We start from the raw sequence: 14,360 nt of genomic DNA, 5'->3' as shown, positions 1-14,360 counted from the left end.
GTGATCCCTCCAGGCCTCTCCTCTCCCTGTCCTAAGGAAGGAGCTTTTTTCCATTTGTGGGGCTTTTGTTGATTGTTTGTAGCAGACCCAGGGAAGAAAGGGGCTCTGGCTCATTTACCAGCCATGAAACAGCGTGCTGTCTCCCACGCTGCAGCAGCGGGAGAAAGTGGGAAAGTCAAAGCTGTTAGAGGCAGAAATACAGAGATGGGGAACTGGAGTTACAGAATCTGCAGCCGGTGTGAAAGGGCCCTTAGCTGGAAGTGCTGAATGCAACAGGAGCAACTTGGCAAGAAAGCCTTAAACTGCTTGTGGTGGAAATGCAACAGCAAGATCGAGCATTTCAGAAGCAACAAGATTTTGGGTGTCTTATTCCTGTTCTGAGTGAAGAATGGTGTCCTGGTGTGTCACTTGGAAACCAGTCATCCAGAAAGTTATGGAAACTCCCCCTGCCTTTCCATACTGCCACAGTAACTAGATATTTTTGTCCGAATAGTTAAAGGGAGTGACTTCCAAGCGTTCTTAGCAACGGCCGGTATCTGGAACCTCAAGGCAATGGTTCCCTCAGCCCCTCCTCTCCGAGGCTGCAACCACAGTTTTAAACCAAAAAAAGCCCAAATGCTCACACAGTCGAATGGCTCAGCTTACCCATATATGGTAGTAACCATGACAACAGGGTAGCCTGAGGATTCTGTGTGTATGGGCTGTGTTCTCTCGGATGTGGGTGTGCGCAGCATGGCCCAGCCTGCCGTTTCTCCTGCCCTTTTCTCACTCCTCTCGTTTCTCCCTCCTCTGTAAATTGGCAGAGCAGTCTGGCCCCTACTGTCAGCCTGCGGTGACGTCAGTTAAGCCTCGGTTCACCTGGCTGCTTCAAATATGGCTGAGTTCAGTTGCCTGCTTTTTGTTTCTTCTTTTTCTCCTTCCCCGAGGATGCAGCAGAGTGACCTCATTCAAAAATGTTAGCCATCTTTTTTTTTTTTTTCTGCTTGGCCTCCCGTCATTGTGGTTTAAATTGGACAGACTTTTTCCACACCTACTAACTGCTTTTCTGACCAATGTAAAGGAGCAGCCTTGCCTGTTTGGCCAGGTTGCATGTGCCAAAATATACCTACCAAGGCACCTGGAGGAGAGGTGTGATTTAAGCCCCTTTGTCCAGTGAGCCTTCATATTAGCCCATCATGCTATTTAATGGTCCCTGACCACTTTCAAAGCAGTACTGGCAAATGTCTTGTACAGACCATCAGCTCACCAGTTTTGATAGGAGATCAGTAGGTTGTGGTCCTGCCTTAAGATGTCACTTAGAGGAGGGAAGTAAGCAATTTTGTTGCAGGGGTCAACTTGCTTCAGCTCGGGTCTAAAGCTGGTACATGACATGACTGCTTATGCCCAGTTCAGTTTTCTGTACCAGCTCTATCCTCTCCTTCTATAAAGGGTTTAAAAAAAAAATGAACAAGCCATTCCCATGTCTCTTAGAGGCCAGGACCAGCAACACAAGCTGCGATTATGGAGATAGTAGCTCTTACGACTGAGGCTGGGATTGAAAGCTTGAAAAAAGACCCCGTAAGAACACCACTATGACTAGGGGTCTGTGAAACTCAAGGTGGCTGCTGGATGATTTCATGCACAGACTGTGGAGCTGGCAACCATTTTCATAGGTGGAGTGCAACGCCTCTGGCCAAGAGTCTCCAGTAGCCCCATCCCTTGCTGTTCATTGGTTACAAGTCCTGTCTATTATGTGGTCCCTCCCCTCACCAGTGATTAGCAAGGGGCGAGGCCATATGACAAACAGTCCTCAAAGCCAATCAGCAATGGAGGACAGGGGTGGCAGCCAACTTGCTGTGCCAGCAGCAGCACGACACCCTTATTCCCGACACTCACAGCGGGCTGCACAGCCAGGCCGCAGCGGCCACAAGGACTGCTGGCTCCCCATAAGGAGACAGCATTTTATTTTTGGTGAGTTGTTTTGTTTCGTTTTCCCTAGGGAGCCTGCCAAAAGTGTAAAGGTTGTGATTTTTTTCATGGGGTCTGCCCAAAACCACAGTTTCCGTGTAAATTGCAAAAATCACAAGTTCAGTAGGTCCCTAGCTATGACTAAAACAGCACCCTACAGTAGTACAAGAGAAGGAATACAGGGAGCTACTTTGGTTTCCATTATTTCTTTAAAAGATAGTTTTCTGTAATTTTTTTTTTTTTTTTTTTTGAGCTTACAAAATCAAATTTAACAGACAGATGGTTTCAAAACTATCAGTGCCTTCACATAGGTTTATAATCCTTGTTCAGTGATTTGGAAGAAGGGCAACTTTAAAATCCTATCTATATTGACCACAACTACTCTTTAGTCTCTTTTTTCTTTCTGTTTTTGGTTGGGGTAGGAGAGGTCACAGCCCAAGCAAGTGGCTTTGAGGTTGAGGCTTCCTGCTCAGTTCATTCATGAAATACTGTGGCTGGAAATACAACACAACAGTAGAGTGCTAGTTCTCTCCAGGCTGAGAACTTTATGCACCTATCTCTGCATGGAGCCAAGGCCTTTCTGTTGAATTTCTTCTTGGGACTTTCTCTTTGCTTTGTAAAGAAGTCTGTCATGAGGTGCCACCAACGCTACCTGCACTTGCTACGCTGCCAAGCTAGCCTATGACAAGAGGTGACTTAATAGCCTAATCATGCAAATAAGATGGACATCCTGGCTCAGTTTTTCAACTGGTCAAGTCCTTTTACTTTTCTACCTGGTTTCAAAAGTGCAACTTGAGTACAGCTTGTGTCTGAACTAGGGATTATAGTGGGGCCCCTAACTAGCTGGGCTGTTGACTGGGTCAAAGTCCTGGCTTCCTGAAGTGCCAAGTCAAACTCCTAGGTATCTTGCTGTCTTTTTCTTCCACTTCTTGCCCTTCCTTGCAGCACTAGACACTGTCTGAAAATGAGCAGAATGATTTAATGTCACAGGTAAACTACAAACTCTGTTGCTTTTATTATTTTAATATAGGAAGGATTTTTTTCCTTATTACAGTGTTCAACTTATAAGCGGTTATACAGCAGTGTTAGACTGGGTAGGGCTTACCCATCCACAATCCCTATACGCAATCTGAACCCCCTCCCCCAAGATAAGGTGATTCCCAGGCCAGCCACAGAATTTTTTTCTCCACTAAAATACTGTTTTCACTCCTAATCCATTTCCTTTTCTTCCTTCCCCCTCCCCCAACCGCACCCCCCCCCCCAAGAACCAGTTGTATCTTTTAAGTATGGTCTTGATGTTCACATTCTGTATTTACAAAAACAAATCTTTGAAACATATCAAATGCAAATTTTAGGATTAGATTGATTACTTAAATCACAGGTACAAAGCATCCATAATTACAGTTTCCATATGGATACATTCTAGAGCTCATCAGACCTATTAATTGTTCATAATGCATCTTGCAAAGGCTAACTCAACTGGAAGCTTGGTGCATTGGACAGAAAAGTACAGTGCGTCATTCGAAGTATTTTTCCATATGTTTATCTAGTCAGCCCATTCCTGTGTCCGTCCATAATTAAAAGAGATGCACTGCCTTGTATGGTACAACTTTTTGGACCCAATGTTTTTCAATATTTCCCTCAGTTTCCTTCAATATTTTTTTTATGGGGGAGAGGGGGAAGAAGAAAATTTTTAAAATACACAAACAAAAAAATGTACAGTAAAAAGCCCTCTCTCCTCTGTCTTGGTAAAATGCAGGCTGCAGTGGGATGTAGAAATAAACAAGCTAGCTGTAAATGACCAATGTATGTACAGTAGCATAGTACCATGTGGATTAATTTTCCTTACTGAGAAGTCAAGTAAGTTGAACTACATGGGGCATGTCTATACATACAATTATAGCGTTTGAATAAACTGTGGAGCTTATTGGTGTGGAGTTAATTGCTCCTGGGCACACCGTTTGAACATGCACCTAGGAGCAATTAACTCTGGAGTAATAAGATCTGCAGTTTATTCAGGCACAGCATGTGGAGCCCAAGTGGAGCAGTCCTGCCAGCTAGAGTCTACCACCCCCCCAGCTCAATGTGCTGCAGAGGGGCTGCCTGGGGCATGAGGGAGTTTCAGCGTGGGTCTAGCCAGCAGGCAGCCCCAACACTGAAGCACCCTCATGCCCCAGCCAGCCGGGCACCATCTACATGTGTGCTGCTGTGAAGATTTATACTCTGCAGCAGGATGGTACTTGTCTTTACAAGTATTTAGAAGTATTTACAAGTGCTATCCTGCTCCAGAGTAAATTAGTTTACTCCAGCCTAATACAGGTGCATGTGTAGACACTGAGATATTTACTGTGCAGCTAATCAGTTTCAGTGTGAAAATACCCCAAATTTCTCCCCAATTTGCAGACATCAGTTCTATTTCTGACTGCTTAGAGATTAAATAAATTACAGAACACTGTGGAACACCAGAAAGGTAAAATACGCCTACCTGTATGTTGACACCTCTGCAGTGGGTGCTGTGAGACTCCACTTTGGATGTCATATAATTCATGTTCAATTCCCATTGGAGGCAAAATATCTCCATCTTTCTCTCTCCTCCCATATGGTACATTCCTGCAGAGAGAGAGAGAGAGAGAAACAATAGGATTCCCTCATTTCAGTGTTATAGTTTGCCATAGGTCTTTGTGTCCAGATTTTTGCATAAGTATGTTGAATAAGTAGGTAAAAAAATGACATTCATGCTGCTTGCCTGATGAGGGCTAATCTTTTGTTGTGGTTGTTAATCAAAAATCATGAATTATCTTTTAGGCAGTTGGGCCAACCTTACACCTGCTAAAAGTCATTAAGTTTAGTAACCACAATAAGAGTTGTGATTTTTTTAACAGCATTTCTGTACAAGCAAAAAAGCCAGTGGAGACAGATACCAGCAAAAGATTACTTTTGCCAGTAAAACTAATGGGACCTGCCAGATTCATGATTTTGTGATTTTTGCAGGAACCACGAATTTGGTAGGTCCCCTGTGAAAAAGCCTGGTCCCTGCAAAAAAACAGGAAAATAGCCAGTAGACAGGGGGAGCTGAACACAGAGGTGGAAAGCCCTGGCATTGTGAAGCACAGTGGCGGGGGGTGGATTTTCACAGTGGAGTGCAGTGACCGACAGGCCCTGGAAGTCCTGCCCTCCCCAGAGATTGAAAGGTGGCTATTTCTCAATCTTTGGGGAGAGGCAGGACTACTTCTGGGGCCCCTCAGCCAATCAGAGGCATGGGAGGGCCTGCTGCACTCAGACCACAAAATTGGGGGCCAGCCCCTACAAATTAGGTCAGTCCCTATCTATATCAATTTTGCCAGTATCACTATATCAACAAATCCTTTCTTGTGTAGACTAGAGAGGCCTCAGCTCTCTGAACAGCTCCACCTTCTGGTACTACATAATCAAGCTTGAGCAAGAGGTTTAAGATGGACTATGAGGATAAATAAACCAGTTGTAATGGATCATAAGAGCAGCAGATACTGCAAGTTTGATTCAGAAAGAAATAATTGGTAGGTAAGTGAATTTGACTTTTTACCATATATGTCAGTGGGAGCAAAGTTAGGCCAATGTAGAGCACTTTTGGAAATTCTAGCCTTTTTTCAGATAAAAGAATACTGAGATGACACAAAACCAATCAATGGCTTACATGAGTTTTTGTCATTTATACACATTGTTGGGTGCTTCTTATATCTAAAGAGCAGTGGAATTAAGTGGAATATGGTTTTGTGCAGATTACAGTGGAACATGCATTGAATTAAAAATGTCTGTTCAGGGTAGAAGGTCTGTGTTTCCAATAGTTCTTTAGGAATAAAGGTGTACTACATACGTTTTCCTTTGCTTGCCAAAGAGAGATGTGTGTTGAACTTTGGAGCACATAACCCTGTTTTTCAAAAATTCTACATCTGCTTTTGGTTGTACTTGTTACAGCTTTTGGTATTGGCCCATGCAAATACTGCGGATCACTGGAACAGTGTTGGCAAAGTAGGACCAATACTGCATGGACAATCCTACAGTACATGTTGCACCAGCTCCTCAAACTGGCAATCCTGGCATTGTGAGCTGTGGGCAAAGTGAATCTTACCAGCTTTTGACCATGAATCACTATATTATTTTACTGTAATTGTGGGCATGAACTCTTCTGTGCAGGCTTTGTGGGATCTCAGTGCAGGGTACTTTCAGGTAGTCCCTGCAGCATTAACTTTCTTCTCTCTTTTCCCTTCTTCTCAGCTGTTGTAGGTCCATATAACCTCTTATTATCTGTGACTTCCTTTTCCATGACCTTCATTTCTGAACTGAAGAAGTAACTCACTTTCAGGAGATTTATTACCAGAATGAATTAAATGTTCCAGCCAGTTTAAAAGCCATCACCAAATACCTGGATTATACATCCCCAAATCTATGGGTTCTTCATCCATCACTAAGACACTGATATGCCTGGACAGTTTGTTATATATGCAAATGTTCTTAATTTTGAAGTTGCTCCTATTTCTGTACTTTAGAAATCCCTTCTACCCGTAAGTCACAGCATGTTTTTATGTTGGGAGGGTGTAGGCAAGAAGAGTGTGACATAAGGGAGGATGTAGGCAAGAAGAGGATGTAGACAAGAGTGTGACATAAAGGTATGATCTGACAAATACAAGCTTTGAAAATGAAGCCTATTGCCAGCTATTGAAAGTGCCTTTTAACACATATGCAGATCAAGGCCACAGTGAACATGCTTTTTTTCTTTGGTGTGCATATAACAATGTATCCCCAACTATATAGCTGAACATTTAAGAAGTCAAATGATAGGTAAAGTCTGGAGGCAAATTATGTGAAAGATATCACATTAGACCATCCCTTATTCCTGTCCCCTTGAATTTCCTTGCAGGGAGGCAGGTTAGACAAACACCTTAAGCCTGATCCATTCAGAAAACTTGCAAGCACCTCCATCCACCCTTGCCCTCATGAAAGTACCTTAGAGATTAATTCATTCAAAAAGGCAGATGCTTTCAGAGGGAAATGAGGTTAAAAAAAGTGAGCTTGGTGCCTGATTCAAAGCAGCAGCAGAAGGAGGAAAAGATCTACAGGCAAGGAATTTAGACTAAATACAGGGTCCAGGAGATAGGTTTGCTGCCTGACTTGGAAGATTGCCTAAAGCGAAAGTGGGCAGGGTATGAGTGTATTAGGAAGCTTCCAGAACACAAAATCAAAGGCAAGACACAGCTAAAACTTTCAAACGTGTAGCTATTTAATACATATCTGTCTGTCCATATAGACTGTTAAAGAGACAGTGGCATTCCCCTGAACATCAGATCCTTAAGGTTACCTTATCACTGGGGGTGTCTACAAGTTCATTAATGTGCAGCAATTACAGGTACTAAACTTAATGTGCCATAATCAGTGCTACTGCACAGTAGTGCTGGCGCATGCTTTTTTCTTGACACTAATGCAAAGTAGACTAATTCGACTGTACATTAGCATAGTTTTTGCTAGCTGCGCAAATGCACAGTCGAATTAGTCTATTGCATCTTTAGCATGTTGTGTAGACATGCCCATTACGTATTTTATTGAACAATCTTACCTTATGATGTAGAACCCTCTAACCAGTAGGTACAGAACCCAAAGCTGCTTTAAACAGAACCTGTAAACAGTAAAAACAGGCTGGTAACCCATGAGTTGTATGGGTGGAAAAAGAAAAGCTTGCCCAAATCCTTGCCAATCTTTTCCTGTACATCCCCTTCTCTCTGGGCACATCTACACGATACATCTTAATGTGCAGTGAAATGTTCAACTGTGCATTAGTGCGTCACAGCAAAAGCCGTGCTAACGCTCAGTAGAATACGTCTGCTGCGCATTGTGTCAAAAAAAAGTTTGCCTTTTGCTACTGTATATTAGTGCAGCTACTGCGCCTTTATCTAGTACCTCATATTAGAGGTACTAAACTTAACGAGTAGTAGCAAAAGTTCATTAATGAACGTGTAGACATGCTAGCCTTGACTAGCATGGCTCTGCCTGCTTTCAGTCTTTGTCTGTCTCCAAAAGCCAGTGGCTGTTTTCTTCCTCTCCTCACAAAAACCAAATATTCTAACATTGCTAAATATTATTATGTGCTACGTACTATTTATATTACTTGTGGCTTCAACCAAGATTGGGACCTTATTGTCTTTGGCACTGTATGTACACATAGTAAGAGACAGCTCAGCTTTCAAATAGACTAAATAGGCTAGAGTCACTAGACAGACAAAAGAAGTATTATTTATCTCCATTTTACAGGTGGGAAATTGAGGTAGAAAGAGTTTAAGTGCCTTGCTTTCAGTCACATTGGAAGTGTGTGGCAGAACCAGAAATTGAACAGAGGTATTTCCCCTTAATTGACTTAATCAGTCCAATACCTTAGTCATAATGCCCCTTTTTTGTTGCCTCTAACCCACAGTGTAAGGACACAGCTAGGTGTCTGGGGTAGCTGCTGCGCACAGGAGCAGTGGTGACTTCTGATTGCTGCTGCCACTGCAATCACAATCTTACAGCTGCATCAAAGTGAGAGCCAGTTTTTTCACCCCCATATTCCTGTCAGCACCCAGGACTGTTGCCTCTGTCAACCTATCCTAGTTATACCACTGCCTCAAATGGACTTTCTATGAAACTGTAAGGACTGACTGAGAAGTTTAGGCTTATCCAACAAACCATTTAAATAGAGCATAAAATAAAAAAATAGTCCCAATGAGCAGAGAACAAGTAAATCACCATCCTCTACTAATTCCCCGTCATGGCAGCTTAAATTCATGCATGAAAAACCCACTCAAGATGCATTGTGGTATGTGCATTCCTAGTTCTCCATTGGTGTTAAAACTTAGCTTTGTAAATGACGGACACGCAACCTTTTTCTTTGCAAACAATGTGACAAATGGTGCTTGCAATTTGCAATGCCAGAAAACGTTCTGTGCCTTCAGTACATGACACTGGAAAAGTTAGTGTGCTCCTAATTCCTCAACTCCATGCTCAAGAGGCTGACACTTTTGTTTGTTTTCTAAACACTTTGAATGATGAGATTAAACTCCTCAGTGGCTTGATGGCACAAGTGGAAATAAATATAAAAATGCTTGGCTCCTGAACAGAGACTAGTTATTTACAATGGTGGAAAGTATGCATGTATTTTTGGTGCAGCACACTTGAATCTCTCAAAATATATTTAGTTTGCCTCCAAGCATTCATGTACAGCCAGTCAATGTCATTCAGTTTATCCTGCTGTTCCTTGCCTGTAAATGAACTTAGAAATAGTTGGCAGACTTGTGTCTGATTTCTATTAGGCTTCTAACTCCAACCTACTGTCTATGTAGTCTGAGATAAAGTGACAACAGCAGTACTTTTGACTGGGATAACAAAGTTTTTTTTAAGCTCTACAAAACCAGAAGTTTCTTTGTGTATGTTTGTGTGATAACTGTGCATCAATACACAAAAATTGAACACTTCAGTGTCAATAAACTCAGTAAATCAGAAAACTTAATCTTAATTCTGCCCTTTCTATTACATACTCTTAATTTTTTTTTCCCCTCAACTATTATATCTGTCAGGTACATCATTTAATAAATAAACTGGAATTTCTTCAACACTTACATAAGTTAAATTGCCATAGATTTCAGAATTACCTGAAACATACTTTAAAGGAAGCAACAATATTAAGAGTGAGTTTTCACAGTCTGTAACTACATTTCCTGAATTTCAAGTCCTTGATGTTTTTACCTTAATATCATGCTACTGTTAGTATGGAATTCTCTGTTCAAGTATCCAAAAACAGAAAAGGGAAGAGAAATTCATCAATGGGGCTTGTAAATTTTCTTAATCTTGGACTACGGAGTTTGATAATAACTTCCCAAATTCATGTCATCTTAATTCTGATGATTCCTAAATACCTGCCTTTAGCTCTGGACTGGTGCAAACTCTAAGTATGTTGAAAATTCAAGCTCTTTTAAAAGCATAGACAAGCAAAATTTTTAATCATTATGTAAAAGGAATCAGAGCTCATGGTAGCGGTGATATCTTTTATTAGACCATTTAGATTTTTGCCAAAAAAATTCTTTATTTGCAAGCTTTCAGGTACAAGTACACTTCTTCAGGCATACGAGACAATCCAAGGACATTCCAAAATAAATTACTTCAGCTCCTCCAAGTGTAAGAAAGAGTACTGCCAGGCTGGAAAGCATGGAATATATTGTGAACATGTATAAGTAAAACTATACATTCAATACCATTATCAGATTCAACAAAAAGTTATTTTACAATCTATGCCTGAAGAAGGGTACCCATGCCCAAAAGCTTGCAAATAAAGAAATTCTTTGCAAACATCTAGTTGGTCTAATAAAATATATCAGCTCTACCACAAGTTCTGATTCCTTTTGCCTCTAAACCAATACAGTTACAACCTGGATACTTGAGCACTATGTGACAGTTCTGATTTTAAAAGCACAGTTTAAAACTGTGGTATTCAACAGATTCATCCTCAAACTTGGCTTATTCTTTACAATTTACCAAAATAGATGAAGGAGGCTACTTGAGAAAGTTCAAACTTTGATCATGATTTGCAAAAAAATTTAGCTAAAATGGACATATCTCAGAAAACGGGTCCACTGTGTGTGTTCCAATTTTTCAAAAACTTGTCAGTACACTGAATATTGCAAAACACAAGAAATATTTTGCAGAAACTTGAGTGGCCAGAAAAAATAATTACAAGTAATGAAAACTGGAACTCAGTTAATTGTAGTGTAGTGTTTGGTCCATGCCAGATATAAAATATACATATAAATACAGGCCCAAGTTTATAAAAAGTGTGTCCAAAGATAGGCTTTTGAGTTCATATATAGGCACTGACCAAGGAGCCTGGTATTCCAAGTGTTGAGCAGCTTTTATGGCATGTGTTGTATTTATCCAAGGACATTCCAAAATAAATTACTTCAGCTCCTCCAAGTGTAAGAAAGAGTACTGCAGAGTGCTGCCAGGCTTGAAAGCATGGACTATATCATGAACATATATAACTAAAGCTATACATTCAATACCATTAACAGATTCAGCAAAAGGTAATGTCAGAGTCCCACGTGCACATTCTGTACTGTATCTCTCAGTATCCATGCCCAGCCCTTCCTCTTCTTGGTTGATGTCAATATCCTCAGAGGACTGTTTACAGATTGACTATGTTAAGGTTCAGGCTGCTAAAGGGAAAGGTTAAAAAAAATAGAACCCCAAAATTATCAAGATGAGCTGAATATCCAAGTAATAAATAAATAGGTAAAATCCAGCCTTATGGCTGACTGGTGGCTTGATGATAATGAATGGGTCCTTCCACAAAACAGCCCATGCTGGGCATTGCCACTGGTTGTCTCAGGTTACTTGTAACATACTTGGAGGGACACAAACCCATTGGGAAGAGCCCCAGTGAACCATCCACAGAATTGGGAAGTCTTCCAAAATGGGAACCATTTTTTTTTCCTATCTGAAGAAGCAAATATCTATCATCTAGCCAGGAAATTTATCAGCTTGAAGTGAAATCTCACTGCTGAATGACCACTACAATTACTTACCCATGGACAGATGCAGTGACTAGGCTGGGGTTGTGCCAGGAAATCTGTCTCTTGATGGCTTGGACTAAAATAAAGTTATTTTTTCTGTGTGTGTTGACTATTATTTGTTAAAAATAAAAAAGCCATTCCTTCATTATATAAAATGTTACATTAGCACTACACAGCTCTATAGAAAATGTCATCTGAATTTAAAATATGATTTCTTGGGAAGTTGTAAGAGGAGATGTGCTATAGTTCTAGGCAGTCCAAACTGGAAGGCAGAGGACTTTGAAACTGGCAGACATTTTTTTTCCCCTGGTAGATGCATGCCATCTTGGTTTCACCCGCTTGGGAAAATTCAGATCAGGAGCACAAATAAAGCCAAGAGGAGCCAGTTTTAGCCAAGGTTAAGAAACAACACAGTAATTTTGCTGTGGTTGTGCCAGGAAATTTGTATCTCATGAAGATCTGGGCTAATATAAAATTTTCCAGTAAAGGTATCATAGTATGTGTTGTGTGTCCACAGCCTTCATTCAGTTTAATTCTGTGGTATCCTTTAATTCAAGGCATGAGAGCTCTTCAATCGCCTAGTAGCCTGAACCTGTAAAAACATCTATTGCAGGCAGCCAGGTGGAGAGCTGTTTGTATGCCCACTCTTTACTGCATAGTAAGTTTACTATGGATTGCAAATCCAGGGTAAATTACTCCACAGTATTTGTATTGTGTGTCCACAAGCTAATTTGGGTGAATGGGCTTTAAATACTTTTCAAGGTTTCACCCTCTTTTCAGCGCATCCTTCTACCCTATGCTGTAGCCCTGTGTACTTAGATCTTTATCCACTGTTTTTTGTTCTAAAGAATGGCTAACCTGAAATTTAGCCCATTATTAAAAAGTAGTTTAAGGGATGTCACCTGCTGTGGAATGCTCATGACACTGTCTGTATTTTTAATTATTACCTATTATTTATTCTTATTGCTTCCCTGTTGGTGTCAGTTGTGCAAATAAGGGAATCTGGATGAAAATGGTGAAAGTGAATATCCAAAAAGGACTCTCAATTCAAGTGACTTAAAACTACGCAGGAAAACTGTGCATCATGTGCCCTCTCTGTTTTTACTACTATGTAAAGTCACTTTATTACACCTAAATGTATTGAGTGTCTGAACATTTACATTTTAAGAGAGGGGTAGGCAACTCCCAGCACCATGGATGCCAGAGCACGGCACACACAAGCATTTTGGTTGGCACGTGTGCCTTGGGGCAGACTGTGAGGAAGGGTTTGGGGCTGCACTGCCACAACAAGCCTCAGGCCCCTCACAGTTCCCCTGCCATCCCATCTTACAAGTCAAGGTTATGGGTGTTTTCGGCACTCTGCTCATAAAAGTTGCTGACCCCCATTTTAAAAGGTGTCATCATCAGTGCCCACTGCACTGCAAATGCCTGAAGGAAGCACTTGTGAAGATGTGGTACAAAGGAAAGACAATACAGATGCAGAACAGAAACAGATTTTGAACTTGTGGAAAAATGCTCACAGCTTAGAAGCTTCAAGTTTTGTAATGGAAGGGTTTAATCTGCAGATGGGAGTGACTCCTTTGAGAGTAACCTAGCAGAAATGTAGTCAAAGAAGAATATATCTGTGCAATACTATGACATGGCATCTTCTCTGTTAGAACTATCACAAAGAACCAAACTACATCCTTATGGAAGTGAAGCATTCTTTTGGTAGGGAAGAAGCAGAACTTCCCTGTAATGAATATAAAGATGAAGATTTCCATGGACATTATTGCTAATTTCCCATTATTTTAATCTGCTATTGTATTTACAATGAAACCAACATCCTCTCAAAAAGGGAATTAGCTGATAAAATACCAGCATTTTAAACTAGCCCTAATGGTGATGCAGTTTTGTTCATTCAGCATACCTTCTGATTTATGAAGACCACATGTGATTGCTCCAAAACACAAAACACCAATGCAACTCTTCCACCATGAACACCTGGTTGCCTTCTAGCGGAGACTTTTCTCCAAGCCTGATTTTTCTACTATTGGCCCTATAAACTTACCAGAGATAAGTAGTAATAGCCATTTTGCAAGTGGCTGCTACGGTATCTCCACCTTCCCTTCCACTGGTGAGTTGTGCTTAATTTTTATTAATGTGAGCCTCAGTTTTCCCTTCCTAATTGATGAGAAGATAGCGTAATTTTGCTCTTACACAGCTTCTCCACATATTCTTCGCTGTCAAAAGGACAAAAAAAGAAGTTGAGATGGGAATATAACAGGCAGCAAGTTCAGAACATGTTGATTTTAGTTATCGTTTCAAGTGGGTGAGCTGAAGTTGCATTTAAAACACGTGTTTCCTGGGACTCAAATACCCTTTAATTTCATAGTTAATTATGCTATAAACATGTATCAGGGCAAAATTCGCCCTCCAGGTGGCTAAGGTTAATCTCCAAAGTTTGTATTTAGGCTTCTAAATAAAAATGGGCTAATTTTCAGAGGTACTGAGTATCTGCATACCCTGATGACATCATGTAGAAGCCATGAGGTGGTTTTACAAACCAGAAGTGAAATCTTGGACCAGTTGAAGTCAAAAACAAAATTGCTGTTGACTTCAGTAGAGATAAGATTTCATCTGGACTTATTTAATAGATTCCCTCCCTAAACATGGACTTAGACTAATTTTAGGCAGTTATTTTTCTAAATCCTGGCCAATACATATAACAGGACAATAAAGAAATACTTCGTGTTTATTTTAGGCTTGTGTAAAGCCCTCTTTCCCAGTCCCTGCAAACAAAAGTTTTCATAGTTTCTAGGGTCGGAAGGGACCTGGGCAGATCATCTAGTCCGACCCCCTGCC

At 40.8% G+C, this 14,360-nt stretch overlaps 1 long non-coding RNA gene across 1 annotated transcript; it reads right to left on the bottom strand.

Moving 5' to 3' along the window:
* Nucleotides 1-98: 98 nt before the first annotated feature.
* LOC112549915 lies at nt 99-13,728 on the bottom strand. The gene is made up of 3 exons (XR_003093538.1): nt 13,567-13,728; nt 4,433-4,557; nt 99-2,905 (listed from the first exon to the last, which is right to left on the bottom strand). It is a non-coding gene; the product is annotated as an uncharacterized LOC112549915 (long non-coding RNA).
* Between the last annotated feature and the right edge of the window lie 632 nt (nt 13,729-14,360).

Source organism: Alligator sinensis, unplaced genomic scaffold, assembly GCF_000455745.1.
Source record: "Alligator sinensis unplaced genomic scaffold, ASM45574v1 scaffold939_1, whole genome shotgun sequence".
Lineage (NCBI taxonomy): Eukaryota > Metazoa > Chordata > Crocodylia > Alligatoridae > Alligator > Alligator sinensis.
Note: the sequence above shows the minus strand (reverse complement) of the source record. Positions and strands in the feature narration are given on the sequence as shown.